At 44.7% G+C, this 16367-nt stretch overlaps 1 long non-coding RNA gene across 1 annotated transcript; it reads right to left on the bottom strand.

Annotated features, from left to right (window-relative positions):
- Positions 1–1432: 1432 nt before the first annotated feature.
- Positions 1433–8597, bottom strand: LOC117436771 (uncharacterized). The gene is made up of 3 exons (XR_004550111.1): positions 8545–8597; positions 2448–2574; positions 1433–1649 (listed from the first exon to the last, which is right to left on the bottom strand). It is a non-coding gene; the product is annotated as an uncharacterized lncRNA (long non-coding RNA).
- Between the last annotated feature and the right edge of the window lie 7770 nt (positions 8598–16367).

Raw genomic sequence — 16367 nt, 5'->3', positions numbered from 1 at the left:
ATTACCACTTGTTGAGAAGTATTTTTACTCCACATTCATGCAGATTTTCATGCTGTTGTAGGTTTCAAGAGCTTCTTCACGCCTGCGTTGACTCAGTCTTTCACTGACAAAGACAAAACCCCCCTGCTTCGCTCTCAGCACACCAAGCAGCTGGAGCTGAGACTCCAACTATCTATTTCTCCCCCTTGTCCTGCCTCTTTGTTCTGCAACGCTTCTATCCAGGTGAAGAACCTGCCCTCTAGAACTGCATCAGTGCAGAGCTCTCCCTCTGTCTGGTAGTAAGGGAAGTACCCATTGGAGGGAAAGAGCTGGTTCAGACCTGGCAGCCCGCTGGTGGACAGGCAGTGTGCAGTGGTGCTGTCTCTTAGGAGCAGCTGGGCTGGTGGCTCTTCATCACTCATAGAACATGCCCTCTTGTCCAGCTCCAAACTCAGTGGGACGGTCTGAAAAACACATGTACAGGGCCAAGAACTAAGGTCTCAAGTGCATGAAAAAGCAGTGAGGACACACGGAAACCACACAGCAGTCACCCGCAGCAATGGGACCGGTCATCCATAACCACCAGAGCAAGATTCCAGGGTCCACAGGGCTGTTTCAAGCAACAGGGGGCTTGCCTCAGGTATCTCTTCCTTGCAGGTAGCTCTGCTCCTGCATTATGCAGAGCACAATTCATTGTTTTGTTCTTAAGAGCCTAATTTTGTGGAACAATGTGGAGTGAGACGTTCCCACCTCTCCCCCCCCCCCCCCCTTCCTACCCCTTTCAGAAACATTAAATACAATCCTAATTTACAGGTATTTAACCAAATTTAACCACGTAGACTTCAAAACAGGCTCCCATGGTAGAGGGAACCACAGTGACTCCCTCAGACAGCAGGGACATCCCACCACACATGTCTAAAGGCAGCTACAAGGGCTCCCACTCTTGCCTTTGGCTTATTTGGAGCTTTTTCCCCTCAGTTATGTCTGTTCCTGCCCTGCAAGAATGTGTTCATGCAAAGACACTGCTTGCACAAATTCTGCATTTCTTTGTGCATGACCTCCACTAAAAGAACATGAAATAGCAACACATAGCACATCTCTGTGTCTGATTCAGCTACAGCAAAGCCCCAGGGCAAGCAGGAGGTACTGAGATTGGTGGGGTCAGCACTCCCAGTCCCTGACTGTGCAACCTCAGGGAGCAATTTAGCAGATGCCCTTGGACTTACTGACTCAGCATCTCCTTCGATTTCATCTTTCCCATCGTTATTGGGCCTTTTTTCCTCTGCATTTAATCCATGTGTGAGTGGTTGACCAAGAAGCTCTTCATGCATTCTGTAATATGGAAAATACCCTGTGGAGACAGCTGGGTAACTGACTTTCTCATCCTGCTTAATGTCAGCCTTGCCTTCATCGAAGCTTTCTTCCAGTTCTGTGCTGATGTGCAATTCAGGGAGGAAAGATGGGCTGGTTAAGAGGTGAGATGTTCTGTAGTAGGGCAGGTGTGAATCAGCAAACACCAGGTGATCTGGGAAAGAGTGGTCATTGCAAAGGAGCAGTTTGGTATTCAGGTCTTCAGGACTGTTCCTGGTTAGCAGGACATGCTCCCAGACTCCTGAGCTGGAGGGTGGAGAAGTGGTTTCATTCCCTGCCTCCAGATCTCCAGGAAGCTCCTGGAAGAAATTAGTCATTGATCAAATATGATAAAATTATGCTATTAATGGACAAGAACTGATAGCAAGATCAATCACTGTTAATCTGTTCTGCTGACCACCCTGGGCATGGCACTTCATAGAATCATAGAATAGTTAGGGTTGGAAAGGACCTTAAGATCATCCAGTTCCAAACCCCCTGCCATGGGCAGGGACACCTCACACTAAACCATATCACCCAAGGCTCTGTCCAACCTGGCCTTGAACACTGCCAGGGATGGAGCATTCACAACCTTCCTGGGCAACCCATTCCAGTACCTCAGCACCCTCACAGTAAAGAATTTCTTCCTCATATCCAATCTAAACCTCTGCTGTTTAAGTTTCAACCCGTTACCCCTTGTCCTACCACTACAGTCCCTAATGAATAGTCCCTCCCCAGCGCATCCCTGTAGGCCCCCTTCAAATACTGGAAGGCTTGGCCACTGCTAAGAGATGATGAGGCCAATAAGAAGATGGAGGATTGTAAGGATTTCACATTATCTTTCAGCTTTTCCTTTTTGAATCTTCAAGTTGTTTCTCATGGAAGGTTTTCAATTAAATTTAAATACCAGGTTAGTTGCTGTACTCTCAAGCCATCTTTAGTGGTTCACACAGAAGGAAAATATGAGATTTCATGTTTAACAGCAATAACCAGGCTTCAGAAACTAAACCCCAGTCTCCACGTCCTGCTGCCTGACTTTTGACAGGCTACTGTTTGGCACTGTACGAAACCATGGCCCACAGAGGCACTGCTTGTACCTGATTTGAGGTTAAACTTACATCTGATTTCATGAGCTGCCTTGGCAGATTCCAGAGCAAAGAAATGGGGCTCCCACAGGCTTGGGCTATTTAGGGTGATTTATGGCCTCTTGAGATTCTTGGTACATCAGCAGTTCTCGTGAGCATTCTGGAAATGGAAGAACATTAACATTTGGGTAGAGCCTGAAATGAATCTGTACAATCCTCTTCTTGAGGTGTTTTCTTTTTGAGCTTTCCACACAACCAAAACTGGCACATGTAATTCAAGTCTTTAAAAGAGTTTGGGCTTGATGTTTCAATTCAGCTCCAGTTTTATCTCTGTCTTTATTTGAGATATCAGATCACCACTAGTATAAGACAATGTTTCATTGAAAAAAAGGTCATGTTTCTCTTATAGATACAAATATTTTGTTGCTATAAAAACTGTCTGCCTCTTGGCTGTTTGCTACTCTGGTGCTGTTAATATCCCATCCCCACTGACTAACCAAAGACCTGCCTCTAAGTGATTTTGCATTTTAAGGATGTCTAACCAGTATCTCATTCAAACAGGCCTGAATCTACACATTGGGTATCATAACTACAACCCATCTCTTTTACATATTGAGAAAAGGATGTTTTTATAGTTACCAAGTGCCCAAGAAACATCCAGGAAGGGAAAGCCTGCAGGGGGAGCATCATTCTGTGCCTGCCTGGTTGCCTTGGTGATGGAGTTCCAGGGTAGCATCACATAATGGGGGACACCCCATCCACCCCTAACTTGCGGCTGGCAGAGCTATCCCCTTCCTCCTCCCCAGTACAGTCTTATGGGCATCCTGGGTTTACTGGGATGCTCACAAGTGGCCTGGCTTCCTTCTAAAGAAGCATCAGCTCCCTTTATCCCTTCCAGTGAGGTACCAAACTACTGAGATAAGCCCTAACAAGCCAACCTTCTCCTTCCTCCACCTTGTCCTTCACTGAAACAGCAGACCCTATTTGATGGACTCCCAACGAAGCAATCAGCAGCCAAAGTGACACATTCAAAAGAATAAATTTCAACAGAAATAACATCAAATGAATTCATTTTTGTCTATTTTCATACTAATCGCTGCAAAGACAGTGATAAGTAAAAATATCATTTCACCATAGCATAATAATGCATCTCCCTCTGGTTTATAAGCATAGAGGAAATCTCAGGAATGCCTCTGCTGTGTTTTTTAAGGCATTTTCAAAGTATTTCCGTACTTTAAACAAAAAGAATATACCCTGTAAATGTATAGAAGCAAGTACTTCCTGGGATTTCACGTTGGAATAGTTATCATCTATTTCCCTCCATTCAGGCTTCAAATACTGTTTGCTAAATGACAGATGATTTTCTTATTACTGCATCACCATGTATCTATTTCAGGGTTTAACTGGCAAGTGTAATAGAGCAGAGTAGCTCCTCTGACAAGACATTAAAAACGCTCATAAATACCTGGGTAATAGAGAAATTCAGCATAAGATTCATTCCCACATAGCATTTGATCTATTTAGTGAAATTCCAGAGCTCTGAAGCACGGGAATGATTTTGAATGGACTATATTATTATTCATCCTATTTATAATCCTGGTTGCTGCCTGCAGTAAAAAAGTGGTTTATTATAATGTGATTTCTCAACTGCATCAGTGTGATATACCAGCAGCTAATGAAGTGTTTAGGCACCTAAAACCTCAGCTTCATTGAAATTCATCACCACAAAGATCCTGCCAGAACTAATTGCTGTCAAGGCTGCTTATTCATATGTCTTAGTTTCATTTCACAGAATGACAGAGCTAATACTGATACAAACCAATGTAAGAAACCCCTCCAGCATGCAGCAAAGCCCAGCACATGGCAGGAGGTTTCTCCAGTGAGCTGACATTCCTGCAGGGCCAAGAATAGGTTGAGGATTTGGATGCTTTCTTTTTCTTTAAATTGAAATATTACATTTATGTCACATACAGACAAGGGAGAATGGGTTCAAACTGAAACAGCGGAGATTTAGGTTAGATATAAGGCAGAAATTCCTTACTGTGAGGGTGCTGAGGCGCTGGCACAGGGTGCCCAGAGAAGCTGTGGCTGCCCCATCCCTGGCAGTGCTCAAGGCCAGGTTGGACACAGGGGCTTGGAGCAAGCTGTTCCAGTGGAAGGTGTCCCTGCCTGTGGCAGGGGTAGGAACTGGATGAGCTTTAATGTCCCTTCCAACCCAAACCATTCTACAAATGCTCTTTTACAAACTAAGCACATCTTTAAAGTTATATTTATGGCAAAAAACAAGGCAATAAATGTAATTTTCCAGGAAGGAAGGAAAGGGAATTTCTGAGCTCAGAAGAAGTTTGTGAACTCCAGAACTGCTTGAGCAGATTTGCTGAACAACTCCACTTACATGATGTTTGCATTCTTGTTTCCAAAGTCAGCCTACGCGGATCACTCCGGATCCTTGCCAAAATACTTGGGGCTGATCCAAGGGAATGATCTTGAATGCTGCAGGTGGGTTGAGGACCCCCGAGAGGTGCCGGCGGTGTCAGGGTTGTTCACTAATTACAGCTCATTATGGCTTATGGGGGAAAGATGCTCTCAGCATGGTGAGTCCGGGTCCTTTAGCAGGATGCTTATTCAAACACCTCCTGATGTGAGCAAGGTGGTGGGGAGCTTCCATTTCAATCTTCTGGATTTAGATTTTGCTGCTGAGATCGGTGGGAACAAAGCTGCCCTTTCCTGGAGCCTTTCAGTGTTTTCCATCATGATTTCCCTGTGACTTGGCCAGTTAGCTTCAACAAAGACAACTTTTATTATCTTACTGAAAAGCCTGGATGTGCTGGTATGTTGCTCTTGCTACATACACATTTTCAAGCGTTATTCATGCCATAACATCTGCTTTTTATTGGTAATTACGCTATCCCCATTTTAATAAGAGCTAATTCTTAAATTTCTCATAAAATATACATGGCTCCAGGGAAAGAAGGTGAAAGGGTTTGCAAGCCTCTCACAGCCACAAGACCAAAATGAGTGGAAATAAATCCTTTCTGAACAGAACTCGTCCAGCCGCTCACGACAGCACGTCCAGCGATGCCTGTGCAAGTCACCATCCCCATTTCTTCTAATTGCTCATGCTCTGCAGAACAGACCTGCAAAGCCTGAGCACCACAGCCCTTCTGGGTGCTATTAATGTGCTCAGAAATGGGGACCTGGTCCTAAAGCTGAACGTACATGGACACCCCCTCCTGGGTGTAACTTGACTGGAATTAGTAAGAAGGGGGTTCTGTGAGATCAGATCCAAACTGAGGAGCAGTAAAAGTTTGTGGGCTGTTTCCAAGTGTTTTAGACACTTTCGAATTGCAAATAGGTGTCCAGGTTAATGGACCATAGCTTGTTTGTAGTCATATTTATGGTAGGCTCGGTATAACCCGAGTTGAAATAGTGGGCCTGAAAAATGAGTAACAGCTGAAGTGGAAGACCAATATCCAGATAAAGCAGCATGAATAAAATAGTTTGGGGCTCCACTGAAAGCTTTGAGTTTGATATTTCCCACTGAAACCTTCCAGTTTGGTATTTCCCACTCTTTCCCTGTAGATAAGTGCTGCCGCGCTGCTTTGCCGATGTGAGAATAGGGCTCTGTGATTCCATAGCATGTTTCCAGGGATTTTTCCAGTGATTCTGGACAAGGCAGTGACAAATGACACTTCTGCAAGGTCATCCCTAAATCTTTGAAAACCAGGGAGCTTTTTCAGTGGCTCCTGCCTTTCAGTGAATGCCAGCAGCCAAGCACATATGGAGCATTGTGTGCTGAGCTCATTGTTGATGCAAATGCACACAACTAGTTTTGATTAAGAACAAAATGCAGAATTGACTCAAATTGTGGGGTTTTTTTGGTTGTTTGAAAAGCTTCAAGCCTCTCATTATCATCAGGGCTTCTTTCAGGGCAGGAAATGGGAATTTCTATAAAATAATGCTGAGAGGCACAGGATGAAGTCAAAGAACATTCATGTTCCTAACGAACGTAAGGATAAACACGTGAAACAAATCTGGGGATGCTCAAATAAATGTCTGGGGGCATGTTATGGCATGTGGGTTGTTTAAATTAGTCGATATATATTAAGCAGCCCCATACACTAAAAAGACAAAGCAGTGGGTTTAAGAGAGCCCTTTTCCCTTTGCACAGTAACTCATAGCTGTCCAGAATGTGATTATTGCATTCAATAGCCAAGGGGGGCTGTTGTATGGTGGTGTGCCTGGGTTGCATGGTTTTCATGCGAACAAGGAACTTGTTCCAGTGTAGAAGAAGCTCCCATGGCAGCATTTGGAGCCCTGGGGTCACTGAGGTGGGATCAGAAAGGCTTTGTGTAACATCAGGGCTATTCGCTGTGTTTGGAAATGCTGGTGCTTGGAGGAATGCGCCAGCTGCTGAGTACAGGCAGCATGCAGGTGGTCCGGCACCACTTCCCATCTTCAGGATGTCCTGGATGGTTGGAAAACTCTTGTGCCAAGGGCATTTGGAAAGTGGCAACCACATTCTTCTCTCTTTCAACACCAGGATGAATCTGGCCAGAGTGCCTTTATATTTATGGGGATTTAATCATAGCCAGGGCTGGCAGCATTCCTTACAAATCAGGGTGTTGGGTATTTCCCAGTGCCAAGCCAGGCTAACTCTGTATATGATACTGCAGGGTGGCTTAGTGTTTTCTGGGAGGAGGGAAATAAAGGGAAGGACATTTTGCCAAGGATGAAATTAAAAAGCCACATTGCAAAGACAGGCTCTCCAAAAGTAGAACACTGAGGAATATAAGTTTCTTTGTCCCCATTTCTCTGCATGCCTCATCATGCAGACTTCAATAACAAACCAGCTCCTGTTTCCCTGTGCTGTTTCCCTGCCTTCCCAGATCTGCAGCGAGCTGGAGCACATGGAGTTCAGGTTCATTGGTGTGGCTGGAGAGAAGGACTGAGTTCAAGGCACTGGTTTGCAGAGAATAAACTACCTGTAAGCAGACAGGTCTGGCAAGTGGGTAGGCACTGATTTACTCTGCTTCTAGGTGACATTACTGGGAAAGAAAATGCCTTTGGGGCAGGTACAAAGGTGCTGTTGTTTCCAGAAATATCTTATAAGTAAGGAAACAGAAAATAAGAATCCTAAAGTACATTAAAGACCTAAAAGCATTAATGTGAGAGGGATGAACTGTCCAGCTATTGAAGTTGGTGATTACTATGTCCTGTCTTCACAGCAAATGTTCCCAGTGCGTGGGAAAATGGGGGAAATTAGAAACCACACCTAGGAAGCAGAAGAAGCCTAAAACAGGAAGCAGAGAGGGAGGATATGGTGGGGATTGGCACCATAACATTTGCTTAAGCCAAGTCTCTCTCTGCCTTCACACTGGTAGGTGGCAGTGGGAAGAAAACTCACTGTGTGCTTCAAAAACAGGTCATCTTCAAGAAACATCACGGAAACCTTGAGTAGACATGAGCAAACAGCCCAGGGGGAGTCATTTGTCTCTGCTGTCAAGAGGAAAATTAAGGCTCCAGGGGACACAGAGGCTGGGTTTGATGGATGCTTGCAGCAGAAGGCAAGTGGGTCAGCATTCCCATTCGCCATGAAAGTGAGTTCTTTCCCTGGAGAAAAATTAGTGTATCAAGTGTACACCTGTGGGGAGGAAAGAGGGGATGGGAAGATAAGTGGTGGAAAGTCCCTAAAACGATAAATGTCTCTTCTTGTTTGGTATTGACATGAATAGCATTGCTATAGAAAGGTAAAGTGAATCCCCACGAGCTGGGGGCTGATTGTTGCTGCAGCAGAATGTTTCTGGGCAGAGCACAGTTAGCATCCACATCTACATTAGCTTTAGCAAGCAGGTCTAAGAAGTGGGTGTCCCTACTAGATATTTTCAGCAGGGATTGGTCTGGGTACTGAGTGATCATTGTGACCCATGTGTATAAGTGAGCTGGAACACATTATCTGGTCTTGCATTCTCCCAAAGCTACCCAGTTCCTGTGCTGCAGCACCATTCCATGGTGTGACCCAAACTGCCATAAGTGGAGGTGATTAGAATATATGATTAAAAGCCTGATCCTAAGACAAACCTTACATAGATAGACTCAGATACAGCACCTACTGGTTAGGAGAACATACCTGTGATAGATGATGCTATGCAGCTCTGCAGCCTCCAAACCATATTGAGTGAGACCCAGCCCTGAAAAGGAAGAAAAAATGCAATTTCTGTTCCAGACAAAATCCAAGAAGATATTGCCCCTTTTATATCCTTAGAGCAGGCATCTTGTCATCCTCTTAACATACACACACAGAGAAGGTATCTTCTGTTTAATACTAGATATATTCTAATGGACAGTCACATCCCACGCAGCTGTGCATATGTATTTCTACTCCAAAAGAGAATTTGACTCCTATAAGCCACCTATTTCAGTTCAGTTATTGATTCTGTTTTCTAATCAGATTCATTTCAGCCACAAACCACAGGATCTGGTGATTAATATCCAGCAGATTTCAGCTGTGCAATCTCTGGTCTTGGGTTACTAATCTAGAAAATAAGATTTAAAGATTCTCACAATATTTCAGTATTGATAAGTGCCAATAATGGAAAAAAAGCTGCAGGCAGGCTCCAAGTCTTGAGGTTATCTTAAATAATTCATAATTAGAGTTTCTTACTCTCCTTTTTCAGTTTAGACATTGAGGATGTCCTGAAGTCTTTAAACTTACTTTTTCTGCAGTTCTCACGTAATCACAGGCTGCAGGAAGGAGGAAAGCACCACATATAATGAGATGTACGAGTAAGCTGCAGAGTTTGGCAAGCCCAGAGATCTCTAAAGAGACTCGAGGTGTTTATAGACATTTCAGCCACGATAGATCTTAAGGTTTGGGCTTTAAATTCTCAGCATCTGCAGCTGTTTCTGAGCAGGTAAAGAACAAAAGGTACCAGTGACACAGGGAAAGAATGGTCTGGACCCTGAGCGCAGTCCCTGGACACAGCAGTCACCTCCATCAGTTAGTCCCCAGGAAGGGACAAGCCCCTGCTTGGCAGCAAACCTCATTATTGTGTCCTCTTAGAAACACATTAAACTTCCATTGCATCCCATGACACTCAGCCCTGGAAGGGAGTAAGAAAGGAAAATGCTCTTTGGGTTGCCAGCCTCACCACCACCTCCATGCACACACAACACCAACAGTTCACACTTGATGGGTCAGTTCACCCTCCAATGTATTTTAGGGAATATATTCTTCATCTGGCATCTGGGCCTGTTTCCTCTCAAGGGATGATTCTTGGGTGCAGCAGCTCTCTAGCTTTGCATTTGCTCAAGCTTCAGCTCATTTGCCTCTGGCAAGCTTCAATGGTGCAGCTGGAAGCAGATCCACCACTGCCCTTGGTGCAGGCTGAGATAGTTCACACTATGGGGTTTTAACACGGGTGTCTGATCCATACTCACTCTTTGCTGCAGCTGCAGGCAGCTGTGCTCCTCCAAAACACAGTGAAAAGGAGGTCTTGCCCTTTGGTGTTGGTCCTTCTGTGCTCCCCTGGTCCCCAGCATGAGGCTGTGCCTCCCCATGGAGCAGCCTTGGCCAGAGCAGCGAGGGAGGCTGTCCCTGCAGGATGGGCAAGAGGGAGGTGGATGCAGCGTGTCCAGGAAGCACATTCCCGGGATATGACAGCACATCCCGGGGGCCCGGGTGCTGCACTTGTGCTGGGAATGGACTGGGCTTGCATTCAGGATCCTCATCTCGCTTGGGAGCAGGACTCCAAACACATTTTCTCAAGCTACTTCTGTGGTTTTCCCAAATTCCCTCCTCAATTCTTCCACTGTGATTCTGAAGGAAAAAGAATCCATAAGCAAGGGTTAGCCTGAAAACTGCTGCGAGCTCATGGCACAGCCAGGATCCCCTCCCTCCATGTCTGTGTGCCCATGTGAGGGCAAAACCTCTATGGAGAAGGGACGTTTTGTCCCACAGCAGCTCACACAGGGTCTTCAGTAAGCCATGGCATTCCCAGGCCAACAAATTAAATAGAACCCCAGTAACACTCTGATGTGCTGCTCATGTTTGCATGAAAGGTGTTTTAAGAGCAAGAATCGAGTTCATCCACATGATGTTCAGGAGAAACTTGAATTCACCTTCTATAGTCTTCTTGCACTAAAATCTGGTTATATGTGTTCACACATATACTGTCCAATCTGCCATTTCCTCTTGTCATCTGAGCTAAAATAAGCAGCAAAACCAAAGTCCTGACAATGATGAAAATTAAATGATTTTTAAATCACAGACACATCTGAATATATATATTGAAAGCAAATGATGAGTGTTGGAGGGAGCCAAAGTACAGCGTGATCACACCACAAGTGAGATTTGGAAATGCACCTTCTAAATCAACGCAGGCTCCTCTGTGCAAGCTTGCAGCAGAGCTCCAAGCCTGGAATTTGCTCCAAGGGAGCTGTGGTTGAACCTCTTTTTGTCACTGTTGTTTTGCTATGCCATAGGAAGTGTTGGTGAATTCACAAATCATAAAAGCCTGGACCATGGCTGAATGCTTTCATCCAAAGAGCAGAACAAACATTTTTGGTGTCAGCCCATTCCAGAGAGATTTTCAGAGTTACAAATGAAGAAGAAAAGAAAAATTAAAAATTAAAAAGCTAAATAAGAACATCTGTTTGGAACTGAGCCCTAAACCCAAAGTATATATATGGTGTTCAGACAAATGCTTAGAGACAGCAACAGGAAAATGCTCAGCACAAGAACTGCGGGGTGATTTCTAGCTATTCTGCTCACAGGATGCTGACTTTTGTCCAGCCACCAGACATCAGCTATTCTCAGTGATGAGAGATGCTTCGATGACCCAGCCATTGCCACATCTATCTGATGGGCTGGACCCATGGGAGCCCCTAGTGACAAGTGTCAGCTTTGGGATGCACAGAATCATAGGATGGTTTGGGTTGGAAAGGACCTTAAGATCGTCCAGTTCCAACCCCCCAGCCATGGGCAGGGATGCCTCACACTAAACCATGGCACCCAAGGCTCTGTCCAACCTGGCCTTGAACACTGCCAGGGATGGAGCATTCACAACCTCCCTGGGCAACCCATTCCAGTGCCTCAGCACCCTAACAGGAAAGAAATTCTTCCTTATATCTAACCTGAACTTCCCCTGTTAAAGTCTAAACCCATTCCCCTGTGGGTCACCATCCCTGATGACTGCATGGAGATGTACAGCAGATTACAAACAAGTTAAAGCAGCTGAATCAGGCAGCTGTCCATAGAGATTTAAGATTTAAGATAAGAAGAAAACAGCAATGCTGGACAGCTTTTGGTAGCCTCCTGTCAGGGAACCGTAGATATGCAAACTCTCCAAGTTAAATTATGAGTATCAGTGTGTTTGGAAAGGTATTTGCCCTTTGGACAGCCATATTTGTGTTTTGAGCTTCAGCAACATAAATTACAATCATTTAAACCCCAGGCTTACATTTTACTTCACTGACGTAAATGAGTTCCCAACTTTCAAAGGCCAGCTGTCCCTTACAGCAAGAGGTAGCAATTATATAAAATGCTTTTATTGCACGGAGGTATTTTCAGTCCTTTAAGTTTATGTGCCCCAGGTGAAGCAATATAAACAAACTAGAGCTGTCACCATTGTGTTAATCATGGAAACTGCATTTGGGAAGTTTTAGGGATAAAACCTATAACTTTATATTGCTAAGGTGTCAAACCTTCCCAATGTAAACCAGAAGTGCAGCTGTGTCAGGCTCCAAGGGTTTCTGAAAAGCTAATATACACAGCCTCTTTAGGTATATAAAGGCAGTTGCTTCCAAGCAACAGCTAAGAATTGTTGGGAAAAATAAGGTTAAAAACACATTTGAATGTCTCTGGGGTTTTGGTAAACTTCAGATACCCAAAGTTAAATCATTCCCTAATCCAGCCTCACTAAATCCATATTCTACAGATGCGCGTGTATTCCTGGCTGATGGCAGCAATGACACGTTAAGGCACAGAATGAGTGTGGACACACCAGACAGGCCAGTCTGGCTCTATCAGCCCCGGTGCTGGAGTTTTCCATTGTGCATTCCTTAATCCCTTGTCTTAAACTTCAAAAACAGACCAAACAATTGATTGCAACAGTAGAGGTAGTTGGATTTGGGTTTTTTTCCCCCAACTCGCAGTAGATGAATAGAGAAATGCTATTACCTTAAAAGAACTGTTTAAAGGTTCGTAGTCAACAACAAACACATCAAAAAGTACCAGTGTGCCTATGGAGGGCTCTGATTTGCTGCCCTGTCCACCCTGAGAGCAGAGGATGGTGCAGCAGCCAAAAGCACATGGTGTTCCAGCTGTGCACACACCTGGAGCTGAGCGTATTCTGCTTTCCAGCTTCCCATTGGGTTCGGTACATCAGTGACACCCTAAGCTGCATGGAAGACAACAATTCTGCTCCATGGCAATTCTTAGAACCAGTTTTTGCTCTGCATTCAGAAATACCACTTTATTTCCAGCCTTATTCAGGCTGCCCTAAATCAATGGCAATGTTGTAACCACCACGGTGCAGAGCTGCAGCCAACCTGCCTTCTCTGAGGAGCCAAGGCATCACACATGCACACAGCTGAACCAGCAACACCGGTCACTTGCTTAGAAGTGGTGCAGGACTGGTTCACAGTCAGGAACTCACCACAGTTCCTCCACTGTGCCGCAGGATAGAGCAAAGCTGTCGAGCCCTGGTCCCAAAGGAGAGGTATGAGACCTCCTGGTGAAATCACTATTTAAACCAACAGCCTTTCAGTGCTACACTGCAGTGTTGACGTGTGTATTCATGACAGACCATTTGCAGTCTGTACAATGTGGTGTTTTGGTTTTTTTTTCCTAGGAAAAGCAAAAAAAAAAATCCACAACCAAATATTTAGGTTTGATTTGAGGACAATAAATCCAAAAAATCCAAATGCATTCACATCTGGAGACCTGAGTTCACACTGAGATGGGCATCCAAGCTCTTCTCTCCTACTAGCCTCCCTGCACTTCCAGTTGACACCTAGGGAGATACCTGTTTCTTAACACACCTTTTTCTGACCTCATCCCATGAAAAAGTCAATGCATTTACTATAAAGCAAGCATCCAGCAAGGCAAGGCAAAGACTTGGAAGCAGAGAAGGGGAGGTTTGGATGCAGTTCACGTCTCTCACTTGGTGAACTGACAAAAGGGGGAGAATCAAACTTCAAAGGCTTCCATTGCACAGCTGATGACATTTAGGAAGAAAAAGAAAATTATTGCTTTTTTAGGAGATTTACAAATGCCATCCATGGCCATGGGTATAATTTTCCATTAAGGAAAAAGGATTTCAGAAGCAACGTATGGACCATGCAGTAAAGAAGTTACCATAGCAACCAGCCTCCCCAAAATCCCTGTATATGTATACAGAAATCAAATGCATGTAATAATTATGGCTGCATGTCTAAATCATTTATAAGTCCCATCTTCCAAGTGTACTTTCTTGTCTATTAAAACTCTAATTCATCCCTCAAATATCCCCTTACTCTGCTGCCTCTCGAACCTGCACACATTTTGCAACTGAAAGTCAAAGGCATTGTGAATGATAGTCACTGAAGATAGAGTGAAATCTAATTTAGCTAATTCAAAATAGAGGCTATAAGCATATAGGAACTATTAAGGGACCATAATGAATTGAGCTCTGGAATGCAGCTGAGATGACATTTAGGTTCAGATAATGTTAGCTATTAAAAATAAACAGCTGGGGACAGACAGGACCTGCCATGGATCACCGTCTCCCCATAGCCCCAGTGCTCCCATCACGGTGGATCAGGGACATGTGCTTCTGCTCCTTCTTTCAATCTCCACACTCCTTTTAGTGGGATGCTGCATCCGTGGTGTATAAACAAGGCTTCTGCCACCACAGGAGGACATGGGCCAAGGAAGACATCCACTTCCTTTTCAAAATGAACAATTCAAACCGGCAAGTGAGTATCTGCTCATCACTGGGACTTTTCACAGTCCCTCCTTCCCACAACTGCTGTTCTCTTCCTGCTCTGAGCATCAGCTGCTGCAGACTGTGCAGAAGGAGCTGAAATGCAGCCTGTGGCAGGTTTTGTGTGTGTTGCCTCCACTTGCGTCCTTTCAAAGCCCTTCCAACTGTTCATTCTTTCACCCTTTCAAAGAGAGTTGAGCAGCCAGTGCGAAGACTGGGAGAGTGAAGTCCTGCAAACATCTCTTCTGAGGGAATGCATCACTAAAGCTCTTCAATGGACTTTCATCCTGCACTAAACAGGAACTTAAAATCACATTTCTGAGACCCTCGAGCACTTGCTCTTGATGAGAGTTACTTCCATCTCAAACTTTAGCTTTCCCCCTCTGCCTAATTTGCAGCAAAGACACTCTAGAAAAGACTGAGCCATGATTCTTCTTATGTGATCAAAGATGTATTTGTTCTCCCTGACTGGAAACCAGTACTATTAAGAGAGCCAGAAGATGATCGTGGTTGAACTTCAATCCTTTCTTTAGTGTAAATGGATATAAAACTCACTCAAGCATCATTTCACTCTCTGGTCGCACAGAAACTTGATTCCATTATGTTCAGCCAGGAAACAAAAGGCATCTTTGGACCAGAAAGGTGCTACCTGTTTTCTACAATGTCTCGTGGGCCTATAGCACTTCCCTTGTGCCTGCAGTAGGGACGAGGGTGTTCTGCCCAGAGGAAAACTCACCGGCTTTACTTGGTTTTCTTTAGGCAACAAGGGAGGTCCTCCTAAGCAATGGGGGTTCAGAGTACACATCACATCTGAACTGGCCTAGATCCCCCTGCACTTTGCTGGGGAGGAGGTTTCAGCATGTTACATCCAGGTGACATGCAGGAGGTCACGGAAAGGTTTTCCACATTGCTGCTTTCCTTGGTGACCACCTCTGGCATCCCTGGTGCCATCCTCCTGGCTCCCAGTCACATCCTCACAGGGGTTGTCTTCCCAAGGCCTGTGGTAGAGCAAGGCACAGTCAACAGAGATGAAAACATGTTTTCTAGCTCATGTTAAGTCATAAATGGCAGGAAAAAAATGGCTTTTTGGGCCCATGTTTGCATGCCATGGGAAGGCCACACTTGTCACTCACAGGGAGTTTACAGTTCCACCCTCATCCCATGAAGAATGCGTGGATTTATAGATGATTGGTAAATGTTCCTTTGAAATGTCCTTTCTTTTTCCTTATGGGCATATAATACTCTTTCTGGTGGCTGGACACATGATACTTTTTCTTAATGCTTTGCCCAGTAAAAATTCACTTAACAGAGGGAACTCTGCATGCCTTTAGGACTCTGAGGGATACCAATGCTGAACAGGGTAGAAACACAGCAGCATTTTAACATCTGGCAACAACAACAAAGAGCCAGCAACAAGAAGGGAGCAATGGGCAATGCCTTCAGGCTAGATATATGATGATTTCTTACACTGCAACACTTGGCCTTGTGTGAAACACAGCACTCTTGGGTCCTTAGCTTGGCACCTGTAAGAAGTAAAGATAAAAATGTGTATATTGCTTATGTGTTGTGAGAGAAAATCTATTTAGAAGCACAAAGATGCACAGATTCCTCTGACACTAAGGAGAGACCTTCTGCTTCTCAGAAGAAGCTGTTGTACACACAGAGGCAATGAGGTTTTATAAACTCAAGTACCTAAAGAGCTCCATGACCAGCATACAGAATGTGAGGTTTGAACATCCTGGTTCTTGTCTGTTCTGCAGATCCCAGTTTTTCCCTCTGAAGGGGAATTTGCCAAGGCTGATGCTGTGATCAGTGGGTTATACACTGAGAAGGCAGCCTGCAAGACCTGCTGCCTTCTTCTGGCCTGCTGGGCACAGTCTGTCCATCTTCAAAGAACAAGAGCCTGAGGGTCCAGACTTGCTGGCAGTATTTGGCTACCTGGAGCTCATGGTATGCTCGTGTCTCTACCCAAGTCAGAGCAACAACT

Source organism: Melopsittacus undulatus, chromosome 10, assembly GCF_012275295.1.
Source record: "Melopsittacus undulatus isolate bMelUnd1 chromosome 10, bMelUnd1.mat.Z, whole genome shotgun sequence".
NCBI lineage: Eukaryota > Metazoa > Chordata > Aves > Psittaciformes > Psittaculidae > Melopsittacus > Melopsittacus undulatus.
The sequence above is the reverse complement of the archived record's forward strand: the minus strand, read 5'-3'. Positions and strand labels throughout refer to the sequence as shown.